We start from the raw sequence: 19,103 nt of genomic DNA, 5'->3' as shown, positions 1-19,103 counted from the left end.
CGCCCTGGGCAAGCCAGGGGTCACAGGTCACAACACCACACGCACCCCACATTCCCTGCAGGAACACCAAGGTCAAAGCACAAATCCTTGTTGCCTTCCTCCAGGAGCTGGTGTCCACACCAGGGGGTGGGCCAGGCGGTTGGCTCCACCCACTGAGGAGTTCACAGCCCTGGAGGCGGGAAAACCAGGCAGTTAGCTCAGTGAAGAGCTTGAGTGAGGAGTCCAGCTAGGGTAGGGAAAGTGAAAGGAAGTGAGAGGAAGTGGTAGAGGAGCTAAAGTAAGAGCAACAGAGAAAGTGACAGAAAGAAGCCTGAAGTTGGTCCGGGTGTGTGCCCCGGACTGAGACAGCAAGGTTGGCAGACGGCGGTGACAGTCTGCAGGCGAGACTGATTGGAGGTTGCCGAAAGGACCGTGCACAGGTGGTGACCCGGCAGTACCGGAGCGGTATACGAAGATTAGTCAGCACCAGGGCAGGGGCCTTTCGGATCCCGGCAAGGCTAGGAGTCGCCATAATTTGCCAAATCCGTCAGTGAAGGGGATGACTGTCTCCCAACAACCAAGTCCCGTTTGAAGGCAACAGTCCAACCGTAGAGGGGAGACACCGCCACCGCCAAGGCACCAGTTTCCCAGGGCCAGCGCCTGCGGGCAAGAGTGGAGCTCCCCCGGCTCATATCCAAGTCGGGGAGCGGGTTACCGGTGGGAACCCATCGCTACCAACTGACTACACATAGGTGCAGGGAAGAGACCGTCACCGTCAACTGCAGGGAACATCAGCACCGTGGCCGTCCGAGGGACCCATCCAACCAGCCGTTTGTTTACCGAGAACTGTGTCGTATTTACGGGCTGAGTGAGTACCTCCGTGCCGTGCGGCACAGCGCTGCCCCTGCGCCCCTGCACCTCCACAGGCCTCCTACCCGCCTGCCCACCATCCAACCCCATCACTGGGCCCCGGGATCACCAACCCCTACCCACGGAGGGGCAATACAACAACTCGCTGCTCCACACCATCACTCCCGGGATCCCCAGCCAGAGCAGCGGTGGTGTACATTCAATCACCACAACCGTGGGTGGCGTCACGGACAATAAACAATCCCCACACCCAAATCCCCTTTTCACTCACGGGCGAGGAGCGCCGCTAGAGTCCCCGGGATCCGGCTCATCGCTCGAGCCACCGAGCAGCGGCAGACCGTAGCAGCCGCGGCAGCCGGACCCGAGCAGTAGGGAGAGCGCGGCGTCCCCTCCTCCGCCCGCGACAACTTGGCGTCACGAACAGGATCTTACCGCTCTGCCGTCTGGTAGAGGTGCGCCTTGTTACCGCCGGAGGTGTCCGGCCAGAAAATTTCAGAAGCCGCCATCTTTGGCGCGAAAAGTCCCCGCTCGAGCGTCTTCTCGAGTAGTGGAGGCGCGAAGGCCAAAACCCCGCCCCGATAGAGGAGGGGCCGGAAAGAAGCTAAGGGGGACGCGATGGCGGCTGGCTGCATGTGAGCGCAGCTATAAAAGCAGGGACGCCAGGACTCTGCAGTCACCCTGTTCCTGGAAGGAGTTGCCAGCAGAATGTGGATGCCGTCTCGAAGCACCGTAGCCCCCGCGCCGGGAACCGCGGCGTGGGTGGAGATCCGGACCACGCAGCTCTATCAAAGGCTGCAGGTCAAGATGCAGCTCCTCATGGAGGAGTGGGAGGCCGACATGGCGGACGTAATAGCAACCGTGCGGAGACGCGAGGAGGAAGCCGAGGAAGAGAGGGTGAGTGACCCACGCCCCGATGTCCTTGAAGGGCCGGTCATCGCGGCTGCGGGACCCGGTCCAAGCCCTCTCGCTCTGTTACCTCCCTCGCCACCCGTCTCGGAAGCTGTGACCCCGCCACTAGGCCCGCTGCCACCGCAACCGGTAGCGATACCCAGCATGCCCGCCCCGGCGGGCCGACCTGTAGCCGGAGCCCGTAGCAAGTCGGAGGTGCTGCCATGGAAGGCCCCGAAGTCTGCACCGGAGGCAGCCCCTGAGAAGTCCCCCGAGCCGGAGCTGATGACCCGTTCTGAGCCGAAGGCCCAGCAGCGGAAAGCCCCTGTACCCATCCCCCACACCTCGGCTGAGGTTGCGCCGGGTTGTCGCTGTAAGGCGACGCCCAAGGCCAAGACACCGCGGGACCTGCCGCCCAGATCCCTGACAGTGGGTAGCGTCCATAATGTCCCGCGGGGCCCGACCCGTGCGCCGGAGCTCGCAGCAGCACCGTATTGGGACAGGGAGCCAGTACCGTTGGGCCCGGAGATCGGTGAGCGGGAGAAGAAGAAAGCAGAGTTGGTGGCACGGGCAATCCGGGAGAAGGAGAACCTCCGCCAGGCGACGTTCCGTGTCCGGGGCCCGCTGTATGAAGGACAGGTGAGGCGGTTTGATGTCCGCCGGGGCTATGGGTTTATCTATGAACCGGGCCTGGAGGCCGAAGTGTTTATAGCCCGGCGGGACGTGAATGCCCACCTGCCCGAGGAGCACCTCGGCTATAACCTGATGCCGGGTGACATCGTGCAGTATACCCGGCACTGTGGAGAGAGGGGGTGGTTCGCCCTAGATGCCAAACTGAGGGAAAGCCAGGAGAGCCGAGTGAGTTCTGCACCACCTCCCTCAGATGTAGCTGAATATCCGGAGTAATGGCAGCGGAACACCGTTGTCCAGTCCCCGTTGGGACCACCACTTAGTTTTGTTTGAAAAAGTTTTGAAAGTTTAACATGATGATACGCCAAGATGATTACGAACAGTCACCTGATCTGAAACTGTGATTGAGAGAAACCGGCCGTTGCCGGCACCGTTGTCCCCGTGGGGACCGTTTGAAAAGGTTGCATGGAGGACTTTCCATGGACAAGCCCGTGAACTTGCAGGGCAACCACAAACGTTAGTGGCTTGTAAATAAGTTGCTTTACCGTTACCGTTTCCGCAGTTGCCGCCTCCGGAGAGGCAGGTTGGAGGGAGGGCCCGCAGTAGAGCCGGCTGGGGCCCAGCCACCATAGGAACCGGTGGCTACCCTCTGGAGGGGAAGGACAGATCCCGCTCGGGTAACTTGTGCTGGACTTGGGTCAAGGGGTGCTGCCTCGGTTTTAGGGGCAGCATCAGGGCCAGGTTGCTTGGGTGGGAGAGAGCGGAGACCGTAACCGTAAACCGTTTGCAACATTTAAATAAGAGTACCTCCCGATGTGGGAAGATGTTATTTTAATTGTAAATATGCTACCGTTTTTTCTATTTTTCACAGAAAACAAAAGGAAAATAAAACCGGTGTTGGACGGGCAGTCCGAGGACGGTGTACGTTTTACTAAGGGGGAATGTGACGCCCTGGGCAAGCCAGGGGTCACAGGTCACAACACCACACGCACCCCACATTCCCTGCAGGTACACACTAGGTCAAAACACAAATCCTTGTTGCCTTCCTCAGGAGCTGGTGTCCACACCAGGGGGTGGGCCAGGCGGTTGGCTCCACCCACCGAGGAGTTCACAGCTCTGGAGGCGGGAAAACCAGGCAGTTAGCTCAGGGAAGAGCTTGAGTGAGGAGTCCAGCTAGGGCAGTGAAAGTGAAAGGAAGTGAAGTGAAGTGGTAGAGGAGCTAAAGTAAGAGCAACAGAGAAAGTGACAGAAAGAAGCCTGAAGTTGGTCCGGGTGTGTGCCCCGGACTGAGACAGCAAGGTTGGCAGATGGCGGTGACCGTCTGCAGGCGAGACTGATTGGAGGTTGCCGAAAGGACCGTGGACGGGTGGTGACCCGGCGGTACCGGAGCGGTATACGAAGATTAGTCAGCACCAGGGCAGGGGCCTTTCGGATCCCGGCAAGGCTAGGAGTCGCCATAATTTGCCAAATCCGTCAGTGAAGGGGACGACTGTCTCCCAACAACCAAGTCCCGTTTGAAGGCAACAGTCCAACCGTAGAGGGGAGACACCGCCACCGCCAAGGCACCAGTTTCCCAGGCCAGTGCCTGCGGGCAAGAGTGGAGCTCCCCCAGCTCATATCCAAGTCGGGGAGCGGGTTACCGGTGGGAACCCATCGCTACCAACTGACTACACATAGGTGCAGGGAAGAGACAGTCACCGTCAACTGCAGGGAACATCAGCACCGTGGCCGTCCGAGGGACCCGTCCAACCAGCCGTTTGTTTACCGAGAACTGTGTCGTATTTACGGGCTGAGTGAGTACCTCCGTGCCGTGCGGCACAGCGCTGCCCCTGCGCCCCTGCACCTCCACAGGCCTCCTACCCGCCTGCCCACCATCCAACCCCATCACTGGGCCCCGGGATCACCAACCCCCTACCCACGGAGGGGCAATACAACAACTGGCTGCTCCACACCATCACTCCGGGATCCCCAGCCAGAGCAGCGATGGTGTACATTCAATCACCACAACCGTGGGTGGCGTCATGGACAATAAACAATCCCCACACCCAAATCCCCTTTTCACTCACGGGCGAGGAGCGCTGCTAGAGTCCCCGGGATCCGGCTCATCGCTCGAGCCACCGAGCAGCGGCAGGCCGCAGCAGCTGCGGCAGCCGGACCCGAGCAGTAGGGAGAGCGCGGCGTTCCTTCCTCCGCCCGCGACATATATATCAGGATGGGGATGGGGGTGATGTTAACCAGGAAGTGGCCAGGAAGGGGGACAGAACTACACAATGAAGGGGAGGGGGCAACTCGTACGTCTTTATGGGATTTCAGGGTGTTCAGACTTTGAAATGTAGATGTGGATTACAGGGCGACATCTGATTGCATTCCAGGCTAAAATCTCTATCTAATATGCTGCAATTTTTTCCAGAAAGATCAATCCAACTGCTGTGTCTGGAAAGGGCAGGGGCTCAGCTTCAGTGTGTGGTAAGCATGAGTGTGATGTCCCCTGCTGAGGAGAAGACTGCAAAGGTAAGGTTACAATCAATTCTTTATATAATAGGATTGGTTGATACTTCGGAAAAAAAAAATGGGTTTAGGGCTACAGTTTGGGCACTCGGCCTGTAAAAGGTTCGCCATGACTGGCCTAAGCTCTGAACATTTCACAAAGAACTGTTCACTCCATTATCTACTATGGAAGGAGTACGGCACAACTGCAAACATACCAAGACATGGCCGTCCACCAAAACTGGCATCCCAAGAAGCAGAACCCTAATTAGAGAAGCAGCTGAGAGGTCCATCTTGACTTGAGGAGCAGCAGAGGTCACAGCTCAGGGGGAGAGAATCGGTCCACAAGATGACTATTAGACCGGAGTTACACTGGCGAGTAACTAGCATCGCATCACCCAACACGGCCACACACTCTCCGGACACGAGTGTCTCGGCTGCAAAGAAATACATGCAGCTGACCCGTTCCTGTCAGGAGAGTGTGCGGCCATGCCGATGATATGATGCGAGACTTGCGTGGGTCACTCGCAAGTGTGACTCCAGCCTTAGTCATATACTGCACAAATCTATCCTTTATGGTAAAGTAGCAAATTTTGAAAGGAAGCCATAAGACGTCCCTTTCTCAATTTGCAAAAAAGCCATGTAGGGGATACAACGAGCATGTGGAAGAAGATGCACTGGTCAGGTAAAACTTTTTGGGGTTAAATGCAAAACCTTGTGTGGCAGAAAACTAACACTGCACATCACCCTGAAAAACACCATCCCCACTGTCACACATGGTGGAGGCAGCATCCTGCTGTGGGGAGGCTTTTCTTCAGCAGGGGCAGGGAACTGGTCAGAGGTGATGGGAGGATGGATGGAGCTAAATACAAGACAATCCTGAGGAAAACCTGTTAGAGACTGCAAAAGACCGGGGGCGTAGGTTCAACTTCCATTTCATGGGGTATGAATACTTTTTTTAAATAATATATATATACATACACATACATACATACAGGTCAGCTAAACCTGTTGATTTTGGTAAAACCAGCTACCAATCTAATGTGTATCGGGGTCTCCCTACTCATCCCCTGTATATGTGGGGAGAGAGAAGGGGCAGATGTGTTGACTTCAATTCCCGATCCATTCGGCTTCTCTGAGGATACGAGTATATTCACAAGGAGTTTCTTGATATGGAATTTGTGAAGCAGCTTCAATTAAAAATCCCCATCAAATTTGTTTCAAGTATTAATTGATGTGGATTTTGGAGCAGATTTACTTGAAAATCCACATGAACCTCCACCTGAGGAGTCCTGCAGCCGCTTCTCCCACCTCTCCCCACCCATAGCTCATTCACTTTCCACTGCACCAAGAGAAAGACACAGCAACGATCAGGAGTCAATTCAACCCAGATACTGAAGAACTTTTTTTTTTTCCATAGAAAACTAAATGGCCTGTTTTAACAAGAAGAACCCTATAACTTCTGAAAACAGTTTCCGCTGTAGCTGGGGTTTAATAATTCACTATATTAGTGGCATCTATAGCCCTGACCACAGGAATGATGACGACTTAATTCCGTGGGTTTTAGATTTTGCAAATTGTGTTTTGTGCTACAGTTTTTATAATTCATAGCAAACGGTAACTTATCCTATAAATGCTGATTTATTTTTTTTTTATATAAAAATATATATATATATATATATATATATATATATATATATATATATATATATATATATATATATATATATATATATATATATATACAAAATAATAATATAAAATGTGAAAAACTATAAAATCAGCATTTATAGGATACGTATATATAACATATATAACTGCTCAAAAAAAATAGAGGGAGCACTTAAACAACACAATGGTATTTTAGTGTTCCCCCTTATTTTTTTTTTTTTTTTACTGCTCCAAAAAAATGAGAACACTAAAAATACCATTGTGTTGTTTAAGTGCTCCCTCTATTTTTATATATAATATATATATATTATAATATATATATAAACTATATATAATATATATATATACTGCTCAAAAGCAAGAAATATATTTTTTTTGAGCAGTATATATAATTATATATAGTACAATGTATAATAATATGTCGGATATTTTTTGAAATGTATAATTGATGGCATATTATAAGTAGATAACTCGACAAAGGTTCACTTCCAATCTCCTAATGTGATGTCTTATTGTCTGACGCCAACATATAAAGTGATGTAATATTATACAGAAAGCCCCTTTAATATAGATGCCATTCTAGAGCTGGTTAACCCTTATCATCCCATCTCATTTCCCAACATCTTTGGGTTAATTTTTGTACATTTTCTCGGCAGAGAGAGACTCATTAGTTAGATACCGTTCATTAGGACAAGGGCCATTGCATAGATTTGTAGTGATGCTTATAAATTGCAGTATACTTTATATATTCTAATATATATTCTATAAATCTTATATGTTCTGCATAACTTAAGTATTCTATTCCTATCTACCGTATGTTTCAGGGTCGGAGAAGCTGTGGCTACAAAATTAATAGTGGGACGGTCATACGATACACTTGATCCAGAGGGAAATTATAAATTAATATATATATAACAATTATTATATATTATAAAATATATAAAAAATTCTTAAAAAAAATAAATAAATATATATATATATATATATATATATATATATATATATATATAGTGTGTGTGTATATCATAGAACATATATACTTTGTGTAAATATTATATATATTATATATATATATATATATATATATACCGTGTGTGTGTGTGTGTTGTGTGTGTGTGTGTGTGTGTGTGTATATATATATATACATATATATTATATATATATATATATATATATATATATATACTATATATATATATATATAAATACATTTAATTTTTTTTATTTTTTTTTAAATGTACACCTGTTGTTCTTGATTATTAAAAAATTATATAAAATATTTGAATAAGAGAAGGGAAAAAAAGTGTGTATATTTAATAAATATATATATATTTTATAGGTAGGTAGAGATATATATATTATTTATATATACACATATAGTGATACCTCTGGTTTTCGTTGATAGTTCGTCTGAATACAATCAATGACAACCAAAACCGACTAAAACCGAAGCAACATTTCCATAGGAATCAATGTAAATCCAATTAATTTGTTTTAGACACTCTAAAATAACATACCAAAGACACATATTATATAGAATAAAGATAGTGTTTAATACTAAAAGCAATAAGAAATGAAGAAATGAATATAAAACGAATATTAAATGAATAAAAAACACTAATATAAAGAATAAAAACATTTTATCTTACATTTCTTCCATACATTTTGAAACGGACGAGCAGGGGTGACACTCACTCAATGCCACACAGAGCAGGAGAATGTATGGATACACCCTTTGGTTTTGCAAAAATAGCAGCGTAGTTACGTTGAAAAGCAGACAAAAACAGACGAAAACTGAGGCAAAAGTTTTAGTAGAAAAAAATCAACGAAAACCGAAACCAACGATAACCAAGATCAACGAAAACAGAGGTCCCCACTGTATATTAGAATATGTGAATAAGAAAAGGAAAAAAAAAAAATAAAATATATATTTTTTTTTATCTTATTCAAATATTCTAATATACAGTGGTACATTGGATTTCGTTGGTTTCGTTTTTTTATATATATTTTTTTATTTCTGTTTAACAAAGAAAAAAATTATATGCGTGTGTATGTGTATGTATATATATATATATATATATATATATATACATATATATATATATATATATATAAAATATGTATATATATATAAAATATGTATGTTTATGTGTTTTTTTTATTTTTTTCTCTTATTCAAATATTCTATATAATTTGTAATAATCGAGAAAAACAGATTTATATTCAAGAATAAACATGAGCCATACTATTCTAAAAATCCATGATTTCTATCATAGCATCAATATAGTCCATAGTGAAGGAAAATAACACAATAAATGATCAAACTGCTGCGGAGGAAAAAACGAAAATAAAGAGGAATAAACGTCCCCAAAATCTATTAATCCAAAACACATCGTCTGCTATACAGTAGATATAGTAGTAGAGAATATATAGACTGTCACCTCGTCCGTCGAGCGCTCTGCACCTCGTCTCCTGTTATATGCTCATAGATGTTACGCACAGTAATGCCGCCTCAGGATTGTGTCTCGTCGTTCATTGTAGCAGCAGCTTGTATCCATAGAACTGATATTTCTTGTTTTACAAGAGCAGGGAAGAGGCTGTAACCTTTCTCACGCTGATTTAGCGCATATTTGTTTACATTTACAACCCTCACTTTTTTTTTTTTTTTTTTGCATCTGATAATTGGCGCCAATTGACAATCTCCCGTAGTAGAACAAGAGGATCAGGCATGTTAAAGATAAAAATATACACACACAGTGCATGTGTGTGTTTGTGTGTGTGTGTGTGTGTATATATATATATATATATTGCTTTAAGCACCTGCTAAGTGGGTCTCAATAAAAGTTGATTTAAAGAAAAGCAGATGTCCAAAAAAAAAATGATTTGAGCTGTAGTACCACACACAAACTCAAGGCAGGTGTGGCGCTGTTTGATTTTGTTTTTTGTTTTTTTAAGAAGGCAGTCATGTTTTCCTGAACCGATGCACCTGCATTGTCTTGTGCATGAGGGGAAAATATGTCCGCTGCATTTATCACAGATTCCTTTCCCCTAAGGAAACTAATAAAATTATGTAAAACATATTTAAAATATTTCTTAAACTATATATGTGTCTGCCTCTGTGTGTCTGCCTCTGTGTGTCTGCCTCTGTGTGTCTGCCTCTGTGTGTCTGCCTCTGTGTGTCTGCCTCTGTGTGTCTGCCTCTGTGTGTCTGTCTCTGTGTGGTTGCCTCTGTGTGTCTGCCTCTGTGTGTCTGCCTCTGTGTGTCTGCCTCTGTGTGTCTGCCTCTGTGTGTCTGCCTCTGTGTGTCTGCCTCTGTGTGTCTGCCTCTGTGTGTCTGCCTCTGTGTGTCTGCCTCTGTGTGTCTGCCTCTGTGTGTCTGCCTCTGTGTGTCTGCCTCTGTGTGTCTGCCTCTGTGTGTCTGCCTCTGTGTGTCTGCCTCTGTGTGTCTGCCTCTGTGTGTCTGCCTCTGTGTGTCTGTCTCTGTATCTGTCTTTATCCAGGTCTCTCTCTGTCTCGTTCCCCCGTCTGTCTGTCTCTATCCATCTCTCTACTGACCTCACACATAAGCTTCTTATACTGAGAATGTCCTCCGTTGCCTATAGCAACCGATCACAGCTCCTATTTAATGACCTATAGTTCGCAGCTCCATTGACTGTAATGGAGGCAGGTTATTTGGAGAATAACTGTAAAGCGCAGGGTTACATTTTTCCATCAAAACATAGTCTATGACGCTCCCTGGGTCACATGAGGCGTCTGTACAAAATGTGATTGTAAATGCGACAGTGCGGATTCCTTTAGCGGACATACATACACACCCTGCTTCGCCCGGGTTAATAACTGCTGTTAACCAAATAGAATGTATTAACAGAAATGTATTCTGCACACAAACACCACAAAACAAATAGATAGAAATGTAATTATTAAATTGTTGCCTATATTAACCAATCAGAGCTCAGATTAATTAACTGTAGCAAAATAGAAGCTAAGCTGTGATTGGTTGCTATTGGCAGCCTGATAAATCTCCAGGCAACAGAAAGCCCTCCCCCCTGACAGTATATATTAGCTCACACATACACATATAGACAGGTCATGTGACTGACAGCTGCCGTATTTCCTATGTGGTACATTTGTTGTTCTTGTAGTTTGGCTGCTTATTAATCAGATTTTTATTTGTGAAGGATAATCCCAGACTTGTGTGTGTTTAGGGTGATTATGTGGTGAGGTTGGTGTATGTGTGGTGAGATGTGTGCTGAGGGTGGTATATGTACCAGACTTGTGTGTGTTTAGGGTGATTATGTGGCGAGGTTGGTGTGTGTGTGGTGAGATGTGTGCTGAGGGTGGTATATGTACCAGACTTGTGTGTGTTTAGGGTGATTATGTGGAGAGGTTGGTGTATGTGTGGTGAGATGTGTGCTGAGGGTGGTATATGTACCAGACCTGTGCGTGTTTAGGGTGATTATGTGGTGAGGTTGGTGTATGTGTGGTGAGATGTGTGCTGAGGGTGGTATATGTACCAGACTTGTGTGTGTTTAGGGTGATTATGTGGTGAGGTTGGTGTATGTGTGGTGAGATGTGTGCTGAGGGTGGTGTATGTACCAGACTTGTGTGTGTTTAGGGCGATTATGTGGTGAGGTTGGTGTATGTGTGGTGAGATGTGTGCTGAGGGTGGTATATGTACCAGACTTGTGTGTGTTTAGGGTGATTATGTGGTGAGGTTGGGGTGTGTGTGGTGAGATGTGTGCTGAGGGTGGTATATGTACCAGACTTGTGTGTGTTTAGGGTGATTATGTGGTGAGGTTGGTGTATGTGTGGTGAGATGTGTGCTGAGGGTGGTATATGTACCAGACTTGTGTGTGTTTAGGGTGATTATGTGGTGAGGTTGGTGTATGTGTGGTGAGATGTGTGCTGAGGGTGGTATATGTACCAGACTTGTGTGTGTTTAGGGCGATTATGTGGTGAGGTTGGTGTATGTGTGGTGAGATGTGTGCTGAGGGTGGTATATGTACCAGACTTGTGTGTGTTTAGGGTGATTATGTGGTGAGGTTGGTGTATGTGGTGAGATGTGTGCTGAGGGTGGTATATGTACCAGACTTGTGTGTGTTTAGGGTGAGTATGTGGTGAGATTGGTGTATGTGTGGTGAGATGTGTGCTGAGGGTGGTATATGTACCAGACTTGTGTGTGTTTAGGGTGATTATGTGGTGAGGTTGGTGTATGTGTGGTGAGATGTGTGCTGAGGGTGGTATATGTACCAGACTTGTGTGTGTTTAGGGCGATTATGTGGTGAGGTTGTTGTATGTGTGGTGAGATGTGTGCTGAGGGTGGTATATGTACCAGACTTGTGTGTGTTTAGGGTGATTATGTGGCGAGGTTGGTGTATGTGTGGTGAGATGTGTGCTGAGGGTGGTATATGTAGCAGACTTGTGTGTGTTTAGGGTGATTATGTGGTGAGGTTGGTGTATGTGTGGTGAGATGTGTGCTGAGGGTGGTATATGTACCAGACTTGTGTGTGTTTAGGGTGATTATGTGGTGAGGTTGGTGTATGTGGTGAGATGTGTGCTGAGGGTGGTATATGTACCAGACTTGTGTGTGTTTAGGGTGATTATGTGGTGAGATTGGTGTATGTGTGGTGAGATGTGTGCTGAGGGTGGTATATGTACCAGACTTGTGTGTGTTTAGGGTGATTATGTGGTGAGGTTGGTGTGTGTGTGGTGAGATGTGTGCTGAGGGTGGTATATGTACCAGACTTGTGTGTGTTTAGGGTGATTATGTGGCGAGGTTGGTGTATGTGTGGTGAGATGTGTGCTGAGGGTGGTATATGTACCAGACTTGTGTGTGTTTAGGGTGATTATGTGGCGAGGTTGGTGTATGTGTGGTGAGGTGTGTGCTGAGGGTGGTATATGTACCAGACTTGTGTGTGTTTAGGGTGATTATGTGGCGAGGTTGGTGTATGTGTGGTGAGATGTGTGCTGAGGGTGGTATATGTACCAGACTTGTGTGTGTTTAGGGTGATTATGTGGTGAGGTTGGTGTGTGTGTGGTGAGATGTGTGCTGAGGGTGTTATATGTACCAGACTTGTGTGTGTTTAGGGTGATTATGTGGTGAGGTTGGTGTATGTGTGGTGAGATGTGTGCTGAGGGTGGTATATGTACCAGACTTGTGTGTGTTTAGGGTGATTATGTGGTGAGGTTGGTGTATGTGTGGTGAGATGTGTGCTGAGGGTGGTATATGTACCAGACTTGTGTGTGTTTAGGGCGATTATGTGGTGAGGTTGGTGTGTGTGTGGTGAGATGTGTGCTGAGGGTGGTATATGTACCAGACTTGTGTGTGTTTAGGGTGATTATGTGGTGAGGTTGGTGTATGTGTGGTGAGATGTGTGCTGAGGGTGGTATATGTACCAGACTTGTGTGTGTTTAGGGTGATTATGTGGTGAGGTTGGTGTATGTGTGGTGAGATGTGTGCTGAGGGTGGTATATGTACCAGACTTGTGTGTGTTTAGGGTGATTATGTGGAGAGGTTGGTGTATGTGTGGTGAGATGTGTGCTGAGGGTGGTATATGTACCAGACCTGTGCGTGTTTAGGGTGATTATGTGGTGAGGTTGGTGTATGTGTGGTGAGATGTGTGCTGAGGGTGGTATATGTACCAGACTTGTGTGTGTTTAGGGTGATTATGTGGTGAGGTTGGTGTATGTGTGGTGAGATGTGTGCTGAGGGTGGTGTATGTACCAGACTTGTGTGTGTTTAGGGCGATTATGTGGTGAGGTTGGTGTATGTGTGGTGAGATGTGTGCTGAGGGTGGTATATGTACCAGACTTGTGTGTGTTTAGGGTGATTATGTGGTGAGGTTGGGGTGTGTGTGGTGAGATGTGTGCTGAGGGTGGTATATGTACCAGACTTGTGTGTGTTTAGGGTGATTATGTGGTGAGGTTGGTGTATGTGTGGTGAGATGTGTGCTGAGGGTGGTATATGTACCAGACTTGTGTGTGTTTAGGGTGATTATGTGGTGAGGTTGGTGTATGTGTGGTGAGATGTGTGCTGAGGGTGGTATATGTACCAGACTTGTGTGTGTTTAGGGCGATTATGTGGTGAGGTTGGTGTATGTGTGGTGAGATGTGTGCTGAGGGTGGTATATGTACCAGACTTGTGTGTGTTTAGGGTGATTATGTGGTGAGGTTGGTGTATGTGGTGAGATGTGTGCTGAGGGTGGTATATGTACCAGACTTGTGTGTGTTTAGGGTGAGTATGTGGTGAGATTGGTGTATGTGTGGTGAGATGTGTGCTGAGGGTGGTATATGTACCAGACTTGTGTGTGTTTAGGGTGATTATGTGGTGAGGTTGGTGTATGTGTGGTGAGATGTGTGCTGAGGGTGGTATATGTACCAGACTTGTGTGTGTTTAGGGCGATTATGTGGTGAGGTTGTTGTATGTGTGGTGAGATGTGTGCTGAGGGTGGTATATGTACCAGACTTGTGTGTGTTTAGGGTGATTATGTGGCGAGGTTGGTGTATGTGTGGTGAGATGTGTGCTGAGGGTGGTATATGTAGCAGACTTGTGTGTGTTTAGGGTGATTATGTGGTGAGGTTGGTGTATGTGTGGTGAGATGTGTGCTGAGGGTGGTATATGTACCAGACTTGTGTGTGTTTAGGGTGATTATGTGGTGAGGTTGGTGTATGTGGTGAGATGTGTGCTGAGGGTGGTATATGTACCAGACTTGTGTGTGTTTAGGGTGATTATGTGGTGAGATTGGTGTATGTGTGGTGAGATGTGTGCTGAGGGTGGTATATGTACCAGACTTGTGTGTGTTTAGGGTGATTATGTGGTGAGGTTGGTGTGTGTGTGGTGAGATGTGTGCTGAGGGTGGTATATGTACCAGACTTGTGTGTGTTTAGGGTGATTATGTGGCGAGGTTGGTGTATGTGTGGTGAGATGTGTGCTGAGGGTGGTATATGTACCAGACTTGTGTGTGTTTAGGGTGATTATGTGGCGAGGTTGGTGTATGTGTGGTGAGGTGTGTGCTGAGGGTGGTATATGTACCAGACTTGTGTGTGTTTAGGGTGATTATGTGGCGAGGTTGGTGTATGTGTGGTGAGATGTGTGCTGAGGGTGGTATATGTACCAGACTTGTGTGTGTTTAGGGTGATTATGTGGTGAGGTTGGTGTGTGTGTGGTGAGATGTGTGCTGAGGGTGGTATATGTACCAGACTTGTGTGTGTTTAGGGTGATTATGTGGTGAGGTTGGTGTATGTGTGGTGAGATGTGTGCTGAGGGTGGTATATGTACCAGACTTGTGTGTGTTTAGGGTGATTATGTGGTGAGGCTGGTGTATGTGTGGTGAGATGTGTGCTGAGGGTGGTATATGTACCAGACTTGTGTGTGTTTAGAGCGATTATGTGGCGAGGTTGGTGTATGTGTGGTGAGATGTGTGCTGAGGGTGGTATATGTACCAGACTTGTGTGTGTTTAGAGCGATTATGTGGTGAGGTTGGTGTGTGTGTGGTGAGATGTGTGCTGAGGGTGGTATATGTACCAGACTTGTGTGTGTTTAGGGTGATTATGTGGTGAGGTTGGTGTATGTGTGGTGAGGTTGGTGTGTGTGTGGTGAGGTGTGTGCTGAGGGTGGTATATGTACCAGACTTGTGTGTGTTTAGGGTGATTATGTGGCGAGGTTGGTGTATGTGTGGTGAGATGTGTGCTGAGGGTGGTATATGTACCAGACTTGTGTGTGTTTAGGGTGATTATGTGGCGAGGTTGGTGTATGTGTGGTGAGATGTGAGCTAAGGGTGGTATATGTACCAGACTTGTGTGTGTTTAGGGTGATTATGTGGTGAGGTTGGTGTGTGTGTGGTGAGGTTGGTGTGTGTGTGGTGAGGTTGGTGTGTGTGTGGTGAGGTTGTTGTGTGTGTGGTGAGATGTGTGCTGAGGGTGGTATGTGTACCAGACTTGTGTGTGTTTAGGGTGATTATGTGGTGAGGTTGGTGTATGTGTGGTGAGATGTGTGCTGAGGGTGGTATATGTACCAGACTTGTGTGTGTTTAGGGTGATTATGTGGTGAGGTTGGTGTGTGTGTGGTGAGGTTGGTGTATGTGTGGTGAGATGTGTGCTGAGGGTGGTATGTGTACCAGACTTGTGTGTGTTTAGGGTGATTATGTGGCGAGGTTGGTGTATGTGTGGTGAGATGTGTGCTGAGGGTGGTATATGTACCAGACTTGTGTGTGTTTAGGGTGATTATGTGGCGAGGTTGGTGTATGTGTGGTGAGATGTGAGCTAAGGGTGGTATATGTACCAGACTTGTGTGTGTTTAGGGTGAGTATGTGGTGAGGTTGGTGTATGTGTGGTGAGATGTGTGCTGAGGGTGGTATGTGTTCAATCACGTGGTAGTGTGTGGCGCATTGTGTGTGTGTTCATATCCCCGAGTGTGGTGAGTATCCCATGTCAGGGCCCCACCTTAGCAACTGTGCGGTATATACTCTTTGGCACCATCGCTCTCATTCTTTAAGTCCTCCTTGTTCACATCTGGAGCTGTCAATTTGCCCCCAACACTTTTTCCCCATTATGTAGATAGGGGCTATATTGATTGGTAACTTGGAACACGCGGGGTTAAAATTTCGCCTCACAACATAGCACCCAGCGCTGCCCGGGATAGAAACTGTCTCTTTCTCTCCCATTCTCTGTCTGTCTCCCCCTATGTATGTATATCTCTCTCTCTATCTCTTTGTCTGTCTCTTTCCCTGTCTATCTCTGTCTCTTTCCCTCTCTGTCTCCCTGTCAGTCTGTGTCTTTGTGTCTGTCTCTTTCCCTGGCTGCATTATGACACGCCAACATTCCATATAAGGGCGTGGCTGCGCATTCTTCTGAAGTTCTGGCTGCACTGTGGCTCCCAGCTCCATTCGCTTTAATGGAGGCAGGTTTTTTGGTGAATAACTGTAAAGAGCGGGGTTAAAATTTCCCCTCAAAACATAGCCTATGATCAGGGTCCAGAATTTTGTGGCTGTAGCTGCGACGGTATATATATAATATAATATGTAAATTTTATTTTTTACTTAAATGATTACCTTTTGTGCATCTATATATGTATATATATATTGTGTGTATGTATATATATATATATATATATACAGTTAGGTCCAGAAATCTTTGCCAGTGACACAATTTTGGCGAGTTGGGCTCTGCATGCCACCACATTGGATGTGAAATGAAACCTCTACAACAGAATTCAAGTGCAGATTGTAACGTTTAATTTGAAGGTTTGAACAAAAATATCTGATAGAAATTGTAGGAATTGTCACATTTCTTTACAAACACTCCACATTTTAGGAGGTCAAAAGTAATTGGACAAATAAACCAAACCCAAACAAAATATTTTTATTTTCAATATTTTGTTGCGAATCCTTTGGAGGCAATCACTGCCTTAAGTCTGGAACCCATGGACATCACCAAACGCTGGGTTTCCTCCTTCTTAATGCTTTGCCAGGCCTTTACAGCCGCAGCCTTCAGGTCTTGCTTGTTTGTGGGTCTTTCCGTCTTAAGTCTGGATTTGAGCAAGTGAAATGCATGCTCAATTGGGTTAAGATCTGGTGATTGACTTGGCCATTGCAGAATGTTCCACTTTTTTGCACTCATGAACTCCTGGGTAGCTTTGGCTGTATGCTTGGGGTCATTGTCCATCTGTACTATGAAGCGCCGTCCGATCAACTTTGCGGCATTTGGCTGAATCTGGGCTGAAAGTATATCCCGGTACACTTCAGAATTCATCCGGCTACTCTTGTCTGCTGTTATGTCATCAATAAACACAAGTGACCCAGTGCCATTGAAAGCCATGCATGCCCATGCCATCACGTTGCCTCCACCATGTTTTACAGAGGATGTGGTGTGCCTTGGATCATGTGCCGTTCCCTTTCTTCTCCACACTTTTTTCTTCCCATCATTCTGGTACAGGTTGATCTTTGTCTCATCTGTCCATAGAATACTTTTCCAGAACTGAGCTGGCTTCATGAGGTGTTTTTCAGCAAATGTAACTCTGGCCTGTCTATTTTTGGAATTGATGAATGGTTTGCATCTAGATGTGAACCCTTTGTATTTACTTTCATGGAGTCTTCTCTTTACTGGTGACTTAGAGACAGATACACCTACTTCACTGAGAGTGTTCTGGACTTCAGTTGATGTTGTGAACGGGTTCTTCTTCACCAAAGAAAGTATGCGGCGATCATCCACCACTGTTGTCATCCGGGGACGCCCAGGCCTTTTTGAGTTCCCAAGCTCACCAGTCAATTCCTTTTTTCTCAGAATGTACCCGACTGTTGATTTTGCTACTCCATGTCTGCTATCTCTCTGATGGATTTTTTCTTTTTTTTCAGCCTCAGGATGTTCTGCTTCACCTCAATTGAGAGTTCCTTAGACCGCATGTTGTCTGGTCACAGCAACAGCTTCCAAATGCAAAACCACACACCTGTAATCAACCCCAGACCTTTTAACTACTTCATTGATTACAGGTTACCGAGGGAGACGCCTTCAGAGTTAATTGCAGCCCTTAGAGTCCCTTGTCCAATTACTTTTGGTCCCTTGAAAAAGAGGAGGCTATGCATTACAGAGCTATGATTCCTAAACCCTTTCTCCGATTTGGATGTGAAAACTCTCATATTGCAGCTGGGAGTGTGCACTTTCAGCCCATATTATATATAGAATTGTATTTCTGAACATGTTTTTGTAAACAGCTAAAATAACAAAACTTGTGTCACTGTCCAAATATTTCTGGCCCTGACTGTATATGAAGCTATATATAATTTTTTTATGTTTTTACGTAAATGTTCACCTTTTGTGCGCACATATATATATATATATATATTAGTGTATATAATATAATATAATATAATATTTAAATTTTATTTTTTACTTAAATGATTACCTTTTGTGCATCTATATGTGTATATATATTGTGTGTATGTATGTGTGTATATATATATATATATATATATATATATATATATATATATATATATATATATGAAGCTATATATAATTTTTTTGTTTTTACGTAAATGTTCACCTTTTGTGCGCATATATATATTAGTGTATATATTATAATATAATATAATATAATATTTAAATTTTATTTTTTACTTAAATGATTACCTTTTGTGCATCTATATATGCACAAAAGGATAGGATATTAAAAACTGACCTTGATAGTACAATATTACAACACGATCTGGATAAGATGTCAGAATGGGCAGATACTTGGCAAATGAGATTTAATGTTGATAAATGTAAAGTAATGCACCTAGGACGGAGTAATCCTATAGCTGCGTATACATTAGATGGAAGTAAACTCAGGACTACAGAACAGGAGAAGGACTTGGGTATTCTCATTACAAATAAGCTGAGCAGCAGCATCAATGTCAGGCAGCAGCTGCTAAAGCAAACAAGATTCTAGGGTGTATAAAAAGAGAGATTAGATCCCGTGATCCCAACGTATTGTTACCCCTCTATAAATCACTTGTAAGACCACATCTGGAATACGGGATCCAGTTTTGGGCTCCACATTTTAAAAAGGACATTCAGAAGTTAGAGTCAGTTCAAAGGCG

The 19,103-nt window shown here is 45.3% G+C and overlaps 3 protein-coding genes across 6 annotated transcripts in view; all 3 read right to left on the bottom strand.

The window, feature by feature from the left end:
* Nucleotides 1-9,057, bottom strand: part of LOC142251653 (beta-1,4-galactosyltransferase galt-1-like) — a 98,380-nt gene extending 89,323 nt beyond the window's left edge. Inside the window, exon 1 of the mRNA XM_075324656.1 lies at nucleotides 8,967-9,057. The gene's annotated coding sequence lies outside the window, so the exon portion shown is untranslated. The remainder of the gene's footprint in view (nucleotides 1-8,966) is intronic.
* Nucleotides 1-19,103, bottom strand: part of LOC142251654 (beta-1,4-galactosyltransferase galt-1-like) — a 206,148-nt gene that overhangs the window by 123,557 nt on the left and 63,488 nt on the right. The window lies entirely within an intron of this gene.
* Nucleotides 1-19,103, bottom strand: part of LOC142251652 (beta-1,4-galactosyltransferase galt-1-like) — an 83,742-nt gene that overhangs the window by 48,945 nt on the left and 15,694 nt on the right. The gene's annotated exons all lie outside the window — the stretch shown is intronic.

This window comes from Anomaloglossus baeobatrachus, chromosome 9 (genome assembly GCF_048569485.1).
Source record: "Anomaloglossus baeobatrachus isolate aAnoBae1 chromosome 9, aAnoBae1.hap1, whole genome shotgun sequence".
Lineage (NCBI taxonomy): Eukaryota > Metazoa > Chordata > Amphibia > Anura > Aromobatidae > Anomaloglossus > Anomaloglossus baeobatrachus.
This window is presented reverse-complemented; position numbering and strand designations above follow the sequence as displayed.